The 18,564-nt window shown below is 44.7% G+C and overlaps 5 non-coding genes across 5 annotated transcripts; all 5 read right to left on the bottom strand.

Annotated features, from left to right (window-relative positions):
* Positions 1-3,707: 3,707 nt before the first annotated feature.
* On the bottom strand, positions 3,708-3,780 carry trnar-ccu (transfer RNA arginine (anticodon CCU)). The gene has a single exon. It is a non-coding gene; the product is annotated as a tRNA-Arg (tRNA).
* Positions 3,781-14,860: 11,080 nt separating this feature from the next.
* Positions 14,861-14,932, bottom strand: trnam-cau (transfer RNA methionine (anticodon CAU)). The gene has a single exon. It is a non-coding gene; the product is annotated as a tRNA-Met (tRNA).
* A 1,218-nt stretch (positions 14,933-16,150) lies between these two features.
* trnar-ccu (transfer RNA arginine (anticodon CCU)) lies at positions 16,151-16,223 on the bottom strand. Its single transcript has one exon. It is a non-coding gene; the product is annotated as a tRNA-Arg (tRNA).
* Positions 16,224-17,161: 938 nt separating this feature from the next.
* Positions 17,162-17,234, bottom strand: trnar-ccu (transfer RNA arginine (anticodon CCU)). Its single transcript has one exon. It is a non-coding gene; the product is annotated as a tRNA-Arg (tRNA).
* A 456-nt stretch (positions 17,235-17,690) lies between these two features.
* trnam-cau (transfer RNA methionine (anticodon CAU)) lies at positions 17,691-17,762 on the bottom strand. The gene has a single exon. It is a non-coding gene; the product is annotated as a tRNA-Met (tRNA).
* Between the last annotated feature and the right edge of the window lie 802 nt (positions 17,763-18,564).

Below are 18,564 nucleotides of genomic sequence, written 5' to 3'. Positions count from 1 at the left end.
ACAAGATGGGTCTTGAACCTATCGTTGATTTCACAGCATTACCTTTAGGTTGATCACTTCTTTAATGTCTTCAGAGTGACAAGAGTTGTTGCTTTAATCGAAGACTTTGTCAGTTTGAATGCAGTGGAAGAGACGTTAAAACACAGTTAGCAGAGGATGGTTTCTATCCATCGACCTCTGGGTTACGGGCCCAGCACACTTCTGCTGCGCCACTCTGCTTTAAATCACCCCAGATGGGACTTGAACCCACAATCCCTGGCTTAGAAGGCCAGTGTCTTATCCATTAGGCCACTGGTGCTCCGTTTGTGGAGTCAGAGAGTCCCTGTTTGCATCACGGACTGTTGTTCCCAACATGTGGATTGACATACAATGAATGATATTCCGCTCTGCTACTCTGCTTTTCATCACCACATAACGGACTCAGAAGTCTTTGTATGCACTGAGAGTATGGGTAACATGAAAACAATACATTGATGTCGCAAAGCAAAAACTATGCTCTTGTGCTCACAAGCAAATGCATTGATGTATCGCACAATGCTAAAGTGCTCAGAAGTTGTCGTCGCGAAGCAAAGCAAAAACAATGTTATGGAGCTCAGAAGTATTTGTATGCAGCACTGACTGTTGTTCCCGACATCTGCAGTGTAGGCTGACATAAAATGAATGATTTGTTGAAACTTTTGTCAAGCGAGCAGTTGTTGGTTTAATACAAGACTTTGTCAGTTTGAATGCAGTGTAAGAGATGTTAAAACACAGTTAGCAGAGGATGGTTTCCATCCATCGACCTCTGGGTTATGGGCCCAGCACGCTTCCGCTGCGCCACTCAGCTGTCCGTCACCCAATGTGGGACTCGAACCCACGATGCCTGGCTTTCAAGGCAAGACAACAAAGACAATCCACAGAGGGCAATAAACAGCATTGAGCAAACACGTCAAAGCAAAGCATTGAAGATATGGTAGCAACAATGTTATATTTGCCCTCTTCAGCTGTGCCAATCTCCTTTTATCAAACAAGATGGGTCTTGAACCTATCGTTGATTTCACAGCATTACCTTTAGGTTGATCACTTCTTTAATCTCTTCAGAGTGACAAGAGTTGTTGCTTTAATCGAAGACTTTGTCAGTTTGAATGCAGTGGAAGAGATGTTAAAACACAGGTAGCAGAGGATGGTTTCCATCCATCGACCTCTGGGTTATGGGCCCAGCACGCTTCCGCTGCTCAACTCTGCTGTCCTTCAGCCAATGTGGGACTCGAACCCACGATGCCAGGCTTTCAAGGCAAGACAACAAAGACAATCCACAGAGGGCAATAAACAGCATTGAGCAAACACGTCAAAGCAAAGCATTGAAGATATGGTAGCAACAATGTTATATTTGCCCTCTTCAGCTGTGCCAATCTCTTTTTGTCAAACAAGATGGGTCTTGAACCTATCGTTGATTTCACAGCATTACCTTTAGGTTGATCACTTCTTTAATGTCTTCAGAGTGACAAGAGTTGTTGCTTTAATCGAAGACTTTGTCAGTTTGAATGCAGTGGAAGAGACGTTAAAACACAGTTAGCAGAGGATGGTTTCTATCCATCGACCTCTGGGTTACGGGCCCAGCACACTTCTGCTGCGCCACTCTGCTTTAAATCACCCCAGATGGGACTTGAACCCACAATCCCTGGCTTAGAAGGCCAGTGTCTTATCCATTAGGCCACTGGTGCTCCGTTTGTGGAGTCAGAGAGTCCCTGTTTGCATCACGGACTGTTGTTCCCAACATGTGGATTGACATACAATGAATGATATTCCGCTCTGCTACTCTGCTTTTCATCACCACATAACGGACTCAGAAGTCTTTGTATGCACTGAGAGTATGGGTAACATGAAAACAATACATTGATGTCGCAAAGCAAAAACTATGCTCTTGTGCTCACAAGCAAATGCATTGATGTATCGCACAATGCTAAAGTGCTCAGAAGTTGTCGTCGCGAAGCAAAGCAAAAACAATGTTATGGAGCTCAGAAGTATTTGTATGCAGCACTGACTGTTGTTCCCGACATCTGCAGTGTAGGCTGACATAAAATGAATGATTTGTTGAAACTTTTGTCAAGCGAGCAGTTGTTGGTTTAATACAAGACTTTGTCAGTTTGAATGCAGTGTAAGAGATGTTAAAACACAGTTAGCAGAGGATGGTTTCCATCCATCGACCTCTGGGTTATGTGCCCAGCACGCTTCCGCTGCGCCACTCTGCTGTCCTTCAGCCAATGTGGGACTCGAACCCACGATGCCTGGCTTTCAAGGCAAGACAACAAAGACAATCCACAGAGGGCAATAAACAGCATTGAGCAAACACGTCAAAGCAAAGCATTGAAGATATGGTAGCAACAATGTTATATTTGCCCATCACGCTTCAGCTGTGCCAATCTCTTTTTGTCAAACAAGATGGGTCTTGAACCTATCGTTGATTTCACAGCATTACCTTTAGGTTGATCACTTCTTTAATCGCTTCAGAGTTGTTGCTTTAATCGAAGACTTTGTCAGTTTGAATGCAGTGTAAGAGATGTTAAAACACAGTTAGCAGAGGATGGTTTCCATCCATCGACCTCTGGGTTATGGGCCCAGCACGCTTCCGCTGCGCCACTCTGCTGTCCGTCGGCCAATGTGGGACTCGAACCCACGATGCCTGGCTTTCAAGGCAAGACAACAAAGACAATCCACAGAGGGCATTAAACAGCATTGAGCAAACACGTCAAAGCAAAGCATTGAATATATGGGAGCAACAATGTTATATTTGCCCTCTTCAGCTGTGCCAATCTCATTTTATCAAACAAGATGGATCTTGAACCTATCGTTGATTTCACAGCATTACCTTTAGGTTGATCACTTCTTTAATCTCTTCAGAGTGACGAGAGTTGTTGCTTTAATCGAAGACTTTGTCAGTTTGAATGCAGTGTAAGAGATGTTAAAACACAGTTAGCAGAGGATGGTTTCCATCCATCGACCTCTGGGTTATGGGCCCAGCACGCTTCCGCTGCGCCACTCTGCTGTCCGTCGGCCAATGTGGGACTCGAACCCACGATGCCTGGTTTTCAAGGCAAGACAACAAAGACAATCCACAGAGGGCAATAAACAGCATTGAGCAAACACGTCAAAGCAAAGCATTGAAGATATGGTAGCAACAATGTTATATTTGCCCTCTTCAGCTGTGCCAATCTCCTTTTGTCAGTTTGAATGCAGTGTAAGAGATGTTAAAACACAGTTAGCAGAGGATGGTTTCCATCCATCGACCTCTGGGTTATGGGCCCAGCACGCTTCCGCTGCGCCACTCTGCTGTCCTTCAGCCAATGTGGGACTCGAACCCACGATGCCTGGCTTTCAAGGCAAGACAACAAACACAATCCACAGAGGGCAATAAACAGCATTGAGCAAACACGTCAAAGCAAAGCATTGAAGATATGGTAGCAACAATGTTATATTTGCCCTCTTCAGCTGTGCCAATCTCCTTTTATCAAACAAGATGGGCCTTGAACCTATCGTTGATTTCACAGCATTACCTTTAGGTTGATCACTTCTTTAATCTCTTCAGAGTTGTTGCTTTAATCGAAGACTTTGTCAGTTTGAATGCAGTGTAAGAGATGTTAAAACACAGTTAGCAGAGGATGGTTTCCATCCATCGACCTCTGGGTTATGGGCCTAGCACACTTCTGCTGCGCCACTCTGCTTTAAATCACCCCAGATGGGACTTGAACCCACAATCCCTGGCTTAGGAGGCCAGTGCCTTATCCATTAGGCCACTGGGGCTCCGTTTGTGGAGTCAGAGAGTCCCTGTTTGCATCACGGACTGTTGTTCCCAACATGTGGATTGACATACAATGAATGATATTCCGCTCTGCTACTCTGCTTTTCATCAACACATAACGGACTCAGAAGTCTTTGTATGCACTGAGAGTATGGGTAACATGAAAACAATACATTGATGTCGCAAAGCAAAAACTATGCTCTAGTGCTCACAAGCAAATGCATTGATGTATCGCACAATGCTAAAGTGCTCAGAAGTTGTCGTCGCAAAGCAAAGCAAAAACAATGTTATGGAGCTCAGAAGTATTTGTATGCAGCACTGACTGTTGTTCCCGACATCTGCAGTGTAGGCTGACATAAAATGAATGATTTGTTGAAACTATTGTCAAGCGAGCAGTTGTTGGTTTAATACAAGACTTTGTCAGTTTGAATGCAGTGTAAGAGATGTTAAAACACAGTTAGCAGAGGATGGTTTCCATCCATCGACCTCTGGGTTATGGGCCCAGCACGCTTCCGCTGCGCCACTCTGCTGTCCGTTGGCCAATGTGGGACTCGAACCCACGATGCCTGGCTTTCAAGGCAAGACAACAAAGACAATCCACAGAGGGCAATAAACAGCATTGAGCAAACACGTCAAAGCAAAGCATTGAAGATATGGTAGCAACAATGTTATATTTGCCCTCTTCAGCTGTGCCAATCTCCTTTTATCAAACAAGATGGGTCTTGAACCTATCGTTGATTTCACAGCATTACCTTTAGGTTGATCACTTCTTTAATCTCTTCAGAGTGACAAGAGTTGTTGCTTTAATCGAAGACTTTGTCAGTTTGAATGCAGTGGAAGAGATGTTAAAACACAGGTAGCAGAGGATGGTTTCCATCCATCGACCTCTGGGTTATGGGCCCAGCACGCTTCCGCTGCGCCACTCTGCTGTCCTTCAGCCTATGTGGGACTCGAACCCACGATGCCAGGCTTTCAAGGCAAGACAACAAAGACAATCCACAGAGGGCAATAAACAGCATTGAGCAAACACGTCAAAGCAAAGCATTGAAGATATGGTAGCAACAATGTTATATTTGCCCTCTTCAGCTGTGCCAATCTCTTTTTGTCAAACAAGATGGGTCTTGAACCTATCGTTGATTTCACAGCATTACCTTTAGGTTGATCACTTCTTTAATGTCTTCAGAGTGACAAGAGTTGTTGCTTTAATCGAAGACTTTGTCAGTTTGAATGCAGTGGAAGAGACGTTAAAACACAGTTAGCAGAGGATGGTTTCTATCCATCGACCTCTGGGTTACGGGCCCAGCACACTTCTGCTGCGCCACTCTGCTTTAAATCACCCCAGATGGGACTTGAACCCACAATCCCTGGCTTAGAAGGCCAGTGTCTTATCCATTAGGCCACTGGTGCTCCGTTTGTGGAGTCAGAGAGTCCCTGTTTGCATCACGGACTGTTGTTCCCAACATGTGGATTGACATACAATGAATGATATTCCGCTCTGCTACTCTGCTTTTCATCACCACATAACGGACTCAGAAGTCTTTGTATGCACTGAGAGTATGGGTAACATGAAAACAATATATTGATGTCGCAAAGCAAAAACTATGCTCTTGTGCTCACAAGCAAATGCATTGATGTATCGCACAATGCTAAAGTGCTCAGAAGTTGTCGTCGCGAAGCAAAGCAAAAACAATGTTATGGAGCTCAGAAGTATTTGTATGCAGCACTGACTGTTGTTCCCGACATCTGCAGTGTAGGCTGACATAAAATGAATGATTTGTTGAAACTTTTGTCAAGCGAGCAGTTGTTGGTTTAATACAAGACTTTGTCAGTTTGAATGCAGTGTAAGAGATGTTAAAACACAGTTAGCAGAGGATGGTTTCCATCCATCGACCTCTGGGTTATGGGCCCAGCACGCTTCCACTGCGCCACTCAGCTGTCCGTCAGCCAATGTGGGACTCGAACCCACGATGCCTGGCTTTCAAGGCAAGACAACAAAGACAATCCACAGAGGGCAATAAACAGCATTGAGCAAACACGTCAAAGCAAAGCATTGAAGATATGGTAGCAACAATGTTATATTTGCCCATCACGCTTCAGCTGTGCCAATCTCTTTTTGTCAAACAAGATGGGTCTTGAACCTATCGTTGATTTCACAGCATTACCTTTAGGTTGATCACTTCTTTAATCTCTTCAGAGTGACAAGAGTTGTTGCTTTAATCGAAGATTTTGTCAGTTTGAATGCAGTGGAAGAGATGTTAAAACACAGTTAGCAGAGGATGGTTTCCATCCATCGACCTCTGGGTTATGTGCCCAGCACGCTTCCGCTGCGCCACTCTGCTGTCCTTCAGCCAATGTGGGACTCGAACCCACGATGCCTGGCTTTCAAGGCAAGACAACAAAGACAATCCACAGAGGGCAATAAACAGCATTGAGCAAACACGTCAAAGCAAAGCATTGAAGATATGGTAGCAACAATGTTATATTTGCCCATCACGCTTCAGCTGTGCCAATCTCTTTTTGTCAAACAAGATGGGTCTTGAACCTATCGTTGATTTCACAGCATTACCTTTAGGTTGATCACTTCTTTAATCTCTTCAGAGTTGTTGCTTTAATCGAAGACTTTGTCAGTTTGAATGCAGTGTAAGAGATGTTAAAACACAGTTAGCAGAGGATGGTTTCCATCCATCGACCTCTGGGTTATGGGCCCAGCACGCTTCTGCTGTCCGTCGGCCAATGTGGGACTCGAACCCACGATGCCTGGCTTTCAAGGCAAGACAACAAAGACAATCCACAGAGGGCATTAAACAGCATTGAGCAAACACGTCAAAGCAAAGCATTGAATATATGGTAGCAACAATGTTATATTTGCCCTCTTCAGCTGTGCCAATCTCATTTTATCAAACAAGATGGGTCTTGAACCTATCGTTGATTTCACAGCATTACCTTTAGGTTGATCACTTCTTTAATCTCTTCAGAGTGACGAGAGTTGTTGCTTTAATCGAAGACTTTGTCAGTTTGAATGCAGTGTAAGAGATGTTAAAACACAGTTAGCAGAGGATGGTTTCCATCCATCGACCTCTGGGTTATGGGCCCAGCACGCTTCCGCTGCGCCACTCTGCTGTCCGTCGGCCAATGTGGGACTCGAACCCACGATGCCTGGCTTTCAAGGCAAGACAACAAAGACAATCCACAGAGGGCAATAAACAGCATTGAGCAAACACGTCAAAGCAAAGCATTGAAGATATGGTAGCAACAATGTTATATTTGCCCTCTTCAGCTGTGCCAATCTCTTTTTGTCAAACAAGATGGGTCTTGAACCTATCGTTGATTTCACAGCATTACCTTTAGGTTGATCACTTCTTTAATGTCTTCAGAGTGACAAGAGTTGTTGCTTTAATCGAAGATTTTGTCAGTTTGAATGCAGTGGAAGAGATGTTAAAACACAGTTAGCAGAGGATGGTTTCCATCCATCGACCTCTGGGTTATGGGCCCAGCACGCTTCCGCTGCGCCACTCTGCTGTCCTTCAGCCAATGTGGGACTCGAACCCACGATGCCTGGCTTTCAAGGCAAGACAACAAACACAATCCACAGAGGGCAATAAACAGCATTGAGCAAACACGTCAAAGCAAAGCATTGAAGATATGGTAGCAACAATGTTATATTTGCCCTCTTCAGCTGTGCCAATCTCCTTTTATCAAACAAGATGGGCCTTGAACCTATCGTTGATTTCACAGCATTACCTTTAGGTTGATCACTTCTTTAATCTCTTCAGAGTTGTTGCTTTAATCGAAGACTTTGTCAGTTTGAATGCAGTGGAAGAGATGTTAAAACACAGTTAGCAGAGGATGGTTTCTATCCATCGACCTCTGGGTTACGGGCCCAGCACACTTCTGCTGCGCCACTCTGCTTTAAATCACCCCAGATGGGACTTGAACCCACAATCCCTGGCTTAGAAGGCCAGTGTCTTATCCATTAGGCCACTGGTGCTCCATTTGTGGAGTCAGAGAGTCCCTGTTTGCATCACGGACTGTTGTTCCCAACATGTGGATTGACATACAATGAATGATATTCCGCTCTGCTACTCTGCTTTTCATCACCACATAACGGACTCAGAAGTCTTTGTATGCACTGAGAGTATGGGTAACATGAAAACAATACATTGATGTCGCAAAGCAAAAACTATGCTCTAGTGCTCACAAGCAAATGCATTGATGTATCGCACAATGCTAAAGTGCTCAGAAGTTGTCGTCGCGAAGCAAAGCAAAAACAATGTTATGGAGCTCAGAAGTATTTGTATGCAGCACTGACTGTTGTTCCCGACATCTGCAGTGTAGGCTGACATAAAATGAATGATTTGTTGAAACTATTGTCAAGCGAGCAGTTGTTGGTTTAATACAAGACTTTGTCAGTTTGAATGCAGTGTAAGAGATGTTAAAACACAGTTAGCAGAGGATGGTTTCCATCCATCGACCTCTGGGTTATGGGCCCAGCACGCTTCCGCTGCGCCACTCTGCTGTCCGTCGGCCAATGTGGGACTCGAACCCACGATGCCTGGCTTTCAAGGCAAGACAACAAAGACAATCCACAGAGGGCAATAAACAGCATTGAGCAAACACGTCAAAGCAAAGCATTGAAGATATGGTAGCAACAATGTTATATTTGCCCTCTTCAGCTGTGCCAATCTCATTTTATCAAACAAGATGGGTCTTGAACCTATCGTTGATTTCACAGCATTACCTTTAGGTTGATCACTTCTTTAATCTCTTCAGAGTGACAAGAGTTGTTGCTTTATTCGAAGGCTTTGTCAGTTTGAATGCAGTGGAAGAGACGTTAAAACACAGTTAGCAGAGGATGGTTTCGATCCATCGACCTCTGGGTTATGGGCCCAGCACGCTTCCACTGCGCCACTCAGCTGTCCGTCAGCCAATGTGGGACTCGAACCCACGATGCCTGGCTTTCAAGGCAAGACAACAAAGACAATCCACAGAGGGCAATAAACAGCATTGAGCAAACACGTCAAAGCAAAGCATTGAAGATATGGTAGCAACAATGTTATATTTGCCCATCACGCTTCAGCTGTGCCAATCTCTTTTTGTCAAACAAGATGGGTCTTGAACCTATCGTTGATTTCACAGCATTACCTTTAGGTTGATCACTTCTTTAATCTCTTCAGAGTGACAAGAGTTGTTGCTTTAATCGAAGACTTTGTCAGTTTGAATGCAGTGGAAGAGATGTTAAAACACAGTTAGCAGAGGATGGTTTCCATCCATCGACCTCTGGGTTATGGGCCCAGCACGCTTCCGCTGCGCCACTCTGCTGTCCGTCGGCCAATGTGGGACTCGAACCCACGATGCCTGGTTTTCAAGGCAAGACAACAAAGACAATCCACAGAGGGCAATAAACAGCATTGAGCAAACACGTCAAAGTAAAGCATTGAAGATATGGTAGCAACAATGTTATATTTGCCCTCTTCAGCTGTGCCAATCTCCTTTTATCAAACAAGATGGGTCTTGAACCTATCGTTGATTTCACAGCATTACCTTTAGGTTGATCACTTCTTTAATCTCTTCAGAGTGACAAGAGTTGTTGCTTTAATCGAAGACTTTGTCAGTTTGAATGCAGTGTAAGAGATGTTAAAACACAGTTGGCAGAGGATGGTTTCCATCCATCGACCTCTGGGTTATGGGCCCAGCACGCTTCCGCTGCGCCACTCTGCTGTCCGTCGGCCAATGTGGGACTCGAACCCACGATGCCTGGTTTTCAAGGCAAGACAACAAAGACAATCCACAGAGGGCAATAAACAGCATTGAGCAAACACGTCAAAGCAAAGCATTGAAGATATGGTAGCAACAATGTTATATTTGCCCTCTTCAGCTGTGCCAATCTCCTTTTGTCAGTTTGAATGCAGTGTAAGAGATGTTAAAACACAGTTAGCAGAGGATGGTTTCCATCCATCGACCTCTGGGTTACGGGCTCAGCACACTTCTGCTGCGCCACTCTGATTTAAATCACCCCAGATGGGACTTGAACCCACAATTAGGAGGCCAGTGCCTTATCCATTAGGCCACTGGGGCTCCGTTTGTGGAGTCAGAGAGTCCCTGTTTGCATCACGGACTGTTGTTCCCAACATGTGGATTGACATACAATGAATGATATTCCGCTACATACAATACATTGATGTCGCAAAGCAAAAACTATGCTCTAGTGCTCACAAGCAAATGCATTGATGTATCGCACAATGCTAAACTGCTCAGAAGTTGTCGTCGCGAAGCAAAGCAAAAACAATGTTATGGAGCTCAGAAGTATTTGTATGCAGCACTGACTGTTGTTCCCGACATCTGCAGTGTAGGCTGACATAAAATGAATGATTTGTTGAAACTTTTGTCAAGCGAGCAGTTGTTGGTTTAATACAAGACTTTGTCAGTTTGAATGCAGTGTAAGAGATGTTAAAACACAGTTAGCAGAGGATGGTTTCCATCCATCGACCTCTGGGTTATGGGCCCAGCACGCTTCCGCTGCGCCACTCTGCTGTCCGTCGGCCAATGTGGGACTCGAACCCACGATGCCTGGCTTTCAAGGCAAGACAACAAAGACAATCCACAGAGGGCAATAAACAGCATTGAGCAAACACGTCAAAGCAAAGCATTGAAGATATGGTAGCAACAATGTTATATTTGCCCTCTTCAGCTGTGCCAATCTCATTTTATCAAACAAGATGGGTCTTGAACCTATCGTTGATTTCACAGCATTACCTTTAGGTTGATCACTTCTTTAATCTCTTCAGAGTGACAAGAGTTGTTGCTTTAATCGAAGACTTTGTCAGTTTGAATGCAGTGGAAGAGATGTTAAAACACAGTTAGCAGAGGATGGTTTCCATCCATCGACCTCTGGGTTATGGGCCCAGCACGCTTCCGCTGCGCCACTCTGCTGTCCGTCGGCCAATGTGGGACTCGAACCCACGATGCCTGGTTTTCAAGGCAAGACAACAAAGACAATCCACAGAGGGCAATAAACAGCATTGAGCAAACACGTCAAAGCAAAGCATTGAAGATATGGTAGCAACAATGTTATATTTGCCCTCTTCAGCTGTGCCAATCTCCTTTTATCAAACAAGATGGGTCTTGAACCTATCGTTGATTTCACAGCATTACCTTTAGGTTGATCACTTCTTTAATCTCTTCAGAGTGACAAGAGTTGTTGCTTTAATCGAAGACTTTGTCAGTTTGAATGCAGTGTAAGAGATGTTAAAACACAGTTGGCAGAGGATGGTTTCCATCCATCGACCTCTGGGTTATGGGCCCAGCACGCTTCCGCTGCGCCACTCTGCTGTCCGTCGGCCAATGTGGGACTCGAACCCACGATGCCTGGTTTTCAAGGCAAGACAACAAAGACAATCCACAGAGGGCAATAAACAGCATTGAGCAAACACGTCAAAGCAAAGCATTGAAGATATGGTAGCAACAATGTTATATTTGCCCTCTTCAGCTGTGCCAATCTCCTTTTCTCAGTTTGAATGCAGTGTAAGAGATGTTAAAACACAGTTAGCAGAGGATGGTTTCCATCCATCGACCTCTGGGTTACGGGCTCAGCACACTTCTGCTGCGCCACTCTGATTTAAATCACCCCAGATGGGACTTGAACCCACAATTAGGAGGCCAGTGCCTTATCCATTAGGCCACTGGGGCTCCGTTTGTGGAGTCAGAGAGTCCCTGTTTGCATCACGGACTGTTGTTCCCAACATGTGGATTGACATACAATGAATGATATTCCGCTACATACAATACATTGATGTCGCAAAGCAAAAACTATGCTCTAGTGCTCACAAGCAAATGCATTGATGTATCGCACAATGCTAAACTGCTCAGAAGTTGTCGTCGCGAAGCAAAGCAAAAACAATGTTATGGAGCTCAGAAGTATTTGTATGCAGCACTGACTGTTGTTCCCGACATCTGCAGTGTAGGCTGACATAAAATGAATGATTTGTTGAAACTTTTGTCAAGCGAGCAGTTGTTGGTTTAATACAAGACTTTGTCAGTTTGAATGCAGTGTAAGAGATGTTAAAACACAGTTAGCAGAGGATGGTTTCCATCCATCGACCTCTGGGTTATGGGCCCAGCACGCTTCCGCTGCGCCACTCTGCTGTCCGTCGGCCAATGTGGGACTCGAACCCACGATGCCTGGTTTTCAAGGCAAGACAACAAAGACAATCCACAGAGGGCAATAAACAGCATTGAGCAAACACGTCAAAGCAAAGCATTGAAGATATGGTAGCAACAATGTTATATTTGCCCTCTTCAGCTGTGCCAATCTCCTTTTGTCAGTTTGAATGCAGTGTAAGAGATGTTAAAACACAGTTAGCAGAGGATGGTTTCCATCCATCGACCTCTGGGTTACGGGCTCAGCACACTTCTGCTGCGCCACTCTGATTTAAATCACCCCAGATGGGACTTGAACCCACAATTAGGAGGCCAGTGCCTTATCCATTAGGCCACTGGGGCTCCGTTTGTGGAGTCAGAGAGTCCCTGTTTGCATCACGGACTGTTGTTCCCAACATGTGGATTGACATACAATGAATGATATTCCGCTACATACAATACATTGATGTCGCAAAGCAAAAACTATGCTCTAGTGCTCACAAGCAAATGCATTGATGTATCGCACAATGCTAAACTGCTCAGAAGTTGTCGTCGCGAAGCAAAGCAAAAACAATGTTATGGAGCTCAGAAGTATTTGTATGCAGCACTGACTGTTGTTCCCGACATCTGCAGTGTAGGCTGACATAAAATGAATGATTTGTTGAAACTTTTGTCAAGCGAGCAGTTGTTGGTTTAATACAAGACTTTGTCAGTTTGAATGCAGTGTAAGAGATGTTAAAACACAGTTAGCAGAGGATGGTTTCCATCCATCGACCTCTGGGTTATGGGCCCAGCACGCTTCCGCTGCGCCACTCAGCTGTCCGTCAGCCAATGTGGGACTCGAACCCACGATGCCTGGCTTTCAAGGCAAGACAACAAAGACAATCCACAGAGGGCAATAAACAGCATTGAGCAAACACGTCAAAGCAAAGCATTGAAGATATGGTAGCAACAATGTTATATTTGCTCTCTTCAGCTGTGCCAATCTCATTTTATCAAACAAGATGGGTCTTGAACCTATCGTTGATTTCACAGCATTACCTTTAGGTTGATCACTTCTTTAATCTCTTCAGAGTGACAAGAGTTGTTGCTTTAATCGAAGACTTTGTCAGTTTGAATGCAGTGGAAGAGATGTTAAAACACAGTTAGCAGAGGATGGTTTCCATCCATCGACCTCTGGGTTATGGGCCCAGCACGCTTCCGCTGCGCCACTCTGCTGTCCGTCGGCCAATGTGGGACTCGAACCCACGATGCCTGGTTTTCAAGGCAAGACAACAAAGACAATCCACAGAGGGCAATAAACAGCATTGAGCAAACACGTCAAAGCAAAGCATTGAAGATATGGTAGCAACAATGTTATATTTGCCCTCTTCAGCTGTGCCAATCTCCTTTTATCAAACAAGATGGGTCTTGAACCTATCGTTGATTTCACAGCATTACCTTTAGGTTGATCACTTCTTTAATCTCTTCAGAGTGACAAGAGTTGTTGCTTTAATCGAAGACTTTGTCAGTTTGAATGCAATGTAAGAGATGTTAAAACACAGTTAGCAGAGGATGGTTTCCATCCATCGACCTCTGGGTTATGGGCCCAGCACGCTTCCGCTGCGCCACTCTGCTGTCCTTCAGCCAATGTGGGACTCGAACCCACGATGCCTGGCTTTCATGGCAAGACAACAAACACAATCCACAGAGGGCAATAAACAGCATTGAGCAAACACGTCAAAGCAAAGCATTGAAGATATGGTAGCAACAATGTTATATTTGCCCTCTTCAGCTGTGCCAATCTCCTTTTATCAAACAAGATGGGTCTTGAACCTATCGTTGATTTCACAGCATTACCTTTAGGTTGATCACTTCTTTAATCTCTTCAGAGTTGTTGCTTTAATCGAAGACTTTGTCAGTTTGAATGCAGTGGAAGAGACGTTAAAACACAGCTAGCAGAGGATGGTTTCCATCCATCGACCTCTGGGTTACGGGCTCAGCACACTTCTGCTGCGCCACTCTGCTTTAAATCACCCCAGATGGGACGTGAACCCACAAACCCTGGCTTAGGAGGCCAGTGCCTTATCCATTAGGCCACTGGGGCTCCGTTTGTGGAGTCAGAGAGTCCCTGTTTGCATCACGGACTGTTGTTCCCAACATGTGGATTGACATACAATGAATGATATTCCGCTCTGCTACTCTGCTTTTCATCAACACATAACGGACTCAGAAGTCTTTGTATGCACTGAGAGTATGGGTAACATGAAAACAATACATTGATGTCGCAAAGCAAAAACTATGCTCTGGTGCTCACAAGCAAATGCATTGATGTATCGCACAATGCTAAAGTGCTCAGAAGTTGTCGTCGCGAAGCAAAGCAAAAACAATGTTATGGAGCTCAGAAGTATTTGTATGCAGCACTGACTGTTGTTCCCGACATCTGCAGTGTAGGCTGACATAAAATGAATGATTTGTTGAAACTATTGTCAAGCGAGCAGTTGTTGGTTTAATACAAGACTTTGTCAGTTTGAATGCAGTGTAAGAGATGTTAAAACACAGTTAGCAGAGGATGGTTTCCATACATCGACCTCTGGGTTATGGGCCCAGCACGCTTCTGCTGCGCCACTCTGCTGTCCGTCAGCCAATGTGGGACTCGAACCCACGATGCCTGGCTTTCAAGGCAAGACAACAAAGACAATCCACAGAGGGCAATAAACAGCATTGAGCAAACACGTCAAAGCAAAGCATTGAAGATATGGTAGCAACAATGTTATATTTGCCCATCACGCTTCAGCTGTGCCAATCTCTTTTTGTCAAACAAGATGGGTCTTGAACCTATCGTTGATTTCACAGCATTACCTTTAGGTTGATCACTTCTTTAATCTCTTCAGAGTGACAAGAGTTGTTGCTTTAATCGAAGGCTTTGTCAGTTTGAATGCAGTGGAAGAGACGTTAAAACACAGTTAGCAGAGGATGGTTTCGATCCATCGACCTCTGGGTTATGGGCCCAGCACGCTTCCGCTGCGCCACTCTGCTGTCCGTCAGCCAATGTGGGACTCGAACCCACGATGCCTGGCTTTCAAGGCAAGACAACAAATACTATCCACAGAGGGCAATAAACAGCATTGAGCAAACACGTCAAAGCAAAGCATTGAAGACATGGTAGCAACAATGTTATATTTGCCCATCACGCTTCAGCTGTGCCAATCTCTTTTTGTCAAACAAGATGGGTCTTGAACCTATCGTTGATTTCACAGCATTACCTTTAGGTTGATCACTTCTTTAATCTCTTCAGAGTGACAAGAGTTGTTGCTTTAATCGAAGACTTTGTCAGTTTGAATGCAGTGGAAGAGACGTTAAAACACAGTTAGCAGAGGATGGTTTCGATCCATCGACCTCTGGGTTATGGGCCCAGCACGCTTCCGCTGCTCCACTCTGCTGTCCGTCAGCCAATGTGGGACTCGAACCCACGATGCCTGGCTTTCAAGGCAAGACAACAAATACTATCCACAGAGGGCAATAAACAGCATTGAGCAAACACGTCAAAGCAAAGCATTGAAGACATGGTAGCAACAATGTTATATTTGCCCATCACGCTTCAGCTGTGCCAATCTCTTTTTATCAAACAAGATGGGTCTTGAACCTATAGTTGATTTCACAGCATTACTTTTAGGTTGATTACTTCTTTAATCTCTTCAGAGTGACAAGAGTTGTTGCTTTAATCGAAGACTTTGTCAGTTTGAATGCAGTGGAAGAGACGTTAAAACACAGTTAGCAGAGGATGGTTTCTATCCATCGACCTCTGGGTTATGGGCCCAGCACGCTTCCGCTGCGCCACTCTGCTGTCCGTCAGCCAATGTGGGACTCGAACCCACGATGCCTGGCTTTCAAGGCAAGACAACAAATACTATCCACAGAGGGCAATAAACAGCATTGAGCAAACACGTCAAAGCAAAGCATTGAAGACATGGTAGCAACAATGTTATATTTGCCCATCACGCTTCAGCTGTGCCAATCTCTTTTTGTCAAACAAGATGGGTCTTGAACCTATCGTTGATTTCACAGCATTACCTTTAGGTTGATCACTTCTTTAATCTCTTCAGAGTGACAAGAGTTGTTGCTTTAATCGAAGACTTTGTCAGTTTGAATGCAGTGGAAGAGACGTTAAAACACAGTTAGCAGAGGATGGTATCCATCCATCGACCTCTGGGTTACAGGCTCAGCACACTTCTGCTGCCCCACTCTGCTTTAAATCACCCCAGATGGGACTTGAACCCACAATCCCTGGCTTAGGAGGCCAGTGCCTTATCCATTAGGCCACTGGGGCTCCGTTTGTGGAGTCAGAGAGTCCCTGTTTGCATCACGGACTGTTGTTCCCAACATGTGGATTGACATACAATGAATGATATTCCGCTCTGCTACTCTGCTTTTCATCAACACATAACGGACTCAGAAGTCTTTGTATGCACTGAGAGTATGGGTAACATGAAAACAATACATTGATGTCGCAAAGCAAAAACTATGCTCTAGTGCTCACAAGCAAATGCATTGATGTATCGCACAATGCTAAAGTGCTCAGAAGTTGTCGTCGCGAAGCAAAGCAAAAACAATGTTATGGAGCTCAGAAGTATTTGTATGCAGCACTGACTGTTGTTCCCGACATCTGCAGTATAGGCTGACATAAAATGAATGATTTGTTGAAACTATTGTCAAGCGAGCAGTTGTTGGTTTAATACAAGACTTTGTCAGTTTGAATGCAGTGGAAGAGACGTTAAAACACAGTTAGCAGAGGATGGTTTCGATCCATCGACCTCTGGATTATGGGCCCATCACGCTTCCACTGCGCCACTCAGCTGTCCGTCAGCCAATGTGGGACTCGAACCCACGATGCCTGGCTTTCAAGGCAAGACAACAAAGACAATCCACAGAGGGCAATAAACAGCATTGAGCAAACAAGTCAAAGCAAAGCATTGAAGATATGGTAGCAACAATGTTATATTTGCCCATCACGCTTCAGCTGTGCCAATCTCTTTTTGTCAAACAAGATGGGTCTTGAACCTATCGTTGATTTCACAGCATTACCTTTAGGTTGATCACTTCTTTAATCTCTTCAGAGTGACAAGAGTTGTTGCTTTAATCGAAGACTTTGTCAGTTTGAATGCAGTGGAAGAGACGTTAAAACACAGTTAGCAGAGGATGGTATCCATCCATCGACCTCTGGGTTACAGGCTCAGCACACTTCTGCTGCCCCACTCTGCTTTAAATCACCCCAGATGGGACTTGAACCCACAATCCCTGGCTTAGGAGGCCAGTGCCTTATCCATTAGGCCACTGGGGCTCCGTTTGTGGAGTCAGAGAGTCCCTGTTTGCATCACGGACTGTTGTTCCCAACATGTGGATTGACATACAATGAATGATATTCCGCTCTGCTACTCTGCTTTTCATCAACACATAACGGACTCAGAAGTCTTTGTATGCACTGAGAGTATGGGTAACATGAAAACAATACATTGATGTCGCAAAGCAAAAACTATGCTCTAGTGCTCACAAGCAAATGCATTGATGTATCGCACAATGCTAAAGTGCTCAGAAGTTGTCGTCGCGAAGCAAAGCAAAAACAATGTTATGGAGCTCAGAAGTATTTGTATGCAGCACTGACTGTTGTTCCCGACATCTGCAGTGTAGGCTGACATAAAATGAATGATTTGTTGAAACTATTGTCAAGCGAGCAGTTGTTGGTTTAATACAAGACTTTGTCAGTTTGAATGCAGTGGAAGAGACGTTAAAACACAGTTAGCAGAGGATGGTTTCGATCCATCGACCTCTGGGTTATGGGCCCAGCACGCTTCCGCTGCGCCACTCTGCTGTCCGTCAGCCAATGTGGGACTCGAACCCACGATGCCTGGCTTTCAAGGCAAGACAACAAATACTATCCACAGAGGGCAATAAACAGCATTGAGCAAACACGTCAAAGCAAAGCATTGAAGACATGGTAGCAACAATGTTATATTTGCCCATCACGCTTCAGCTGTGCCAATCTCTTTTTGTCAAACAAGATGGGTCTTGAACCTATCGTTGATTTCACAGCATTACCTTTAGGTTGATCACTTCTTTAATCTCTTCAGAGTGACAAGAGTTGTTGCTTTAATCGAAGACTTTGTCAGTTTGAATGCAGTGGAAGAGACGTTAAAACACAGTTAGCAGAGGATGGTTTCGATCCATCGACCTCTGGGTTATGGGCCCAGCACGCTTCCGCTGCTCCACTCTGCTGTCCGTCAGCCAATGTGGGACTCGAACCCACGATGCCTGGCTTTCAAGGCAAGACAACAAATACTATCCACAGAGGGCAATAAACAGCATTGAGCAAACACGTCAAAGCAAAGCATTGAAGACATGGTAGCAACAATGTTATATTTGCCCATCACGCTTCAGCTGTGCCAATCTCTTTTTATCAAACAAGATGGGTCTTGAACCTATAGTTGATTTCACAGCATTACTTTTAGGTTGATTACTTCTTTAATCTCTTCAGAGTGACAAGAGTTGTTGCTTTAATCGAAGACTTTGTCAGTTTGAATGCAGTGGAAGAGACGTTAAAACACAGTTAGCAGAGGATGGTTTCTATCCATCGACCTCTGGGTTATGGGCCCAGCACGCTTCCGCTGCGCCAC

The sequence above is a fragment of the Anarhichas minor genome, unplaced genomic scaffold, assembly GCF_050575085.1.
Source record: "Anarhichas minor isolate MPS153535 unplaced genomic scaffold, ASM5057508v1 ptg000058l, whole genome shotgun sequence".
NCBI classification, from domain to species: Eukaryota; Metazoa; Chordata; class Actinopteri; order Perciformes; family Anarhichadidae; genus Anarhichas; species Anarhichas minor.
The sequence above is the reverse complement of the archived record's forward strand: the minus strand, read 5'-3'. Positions and strand labels throughout refer to the sequence as shown.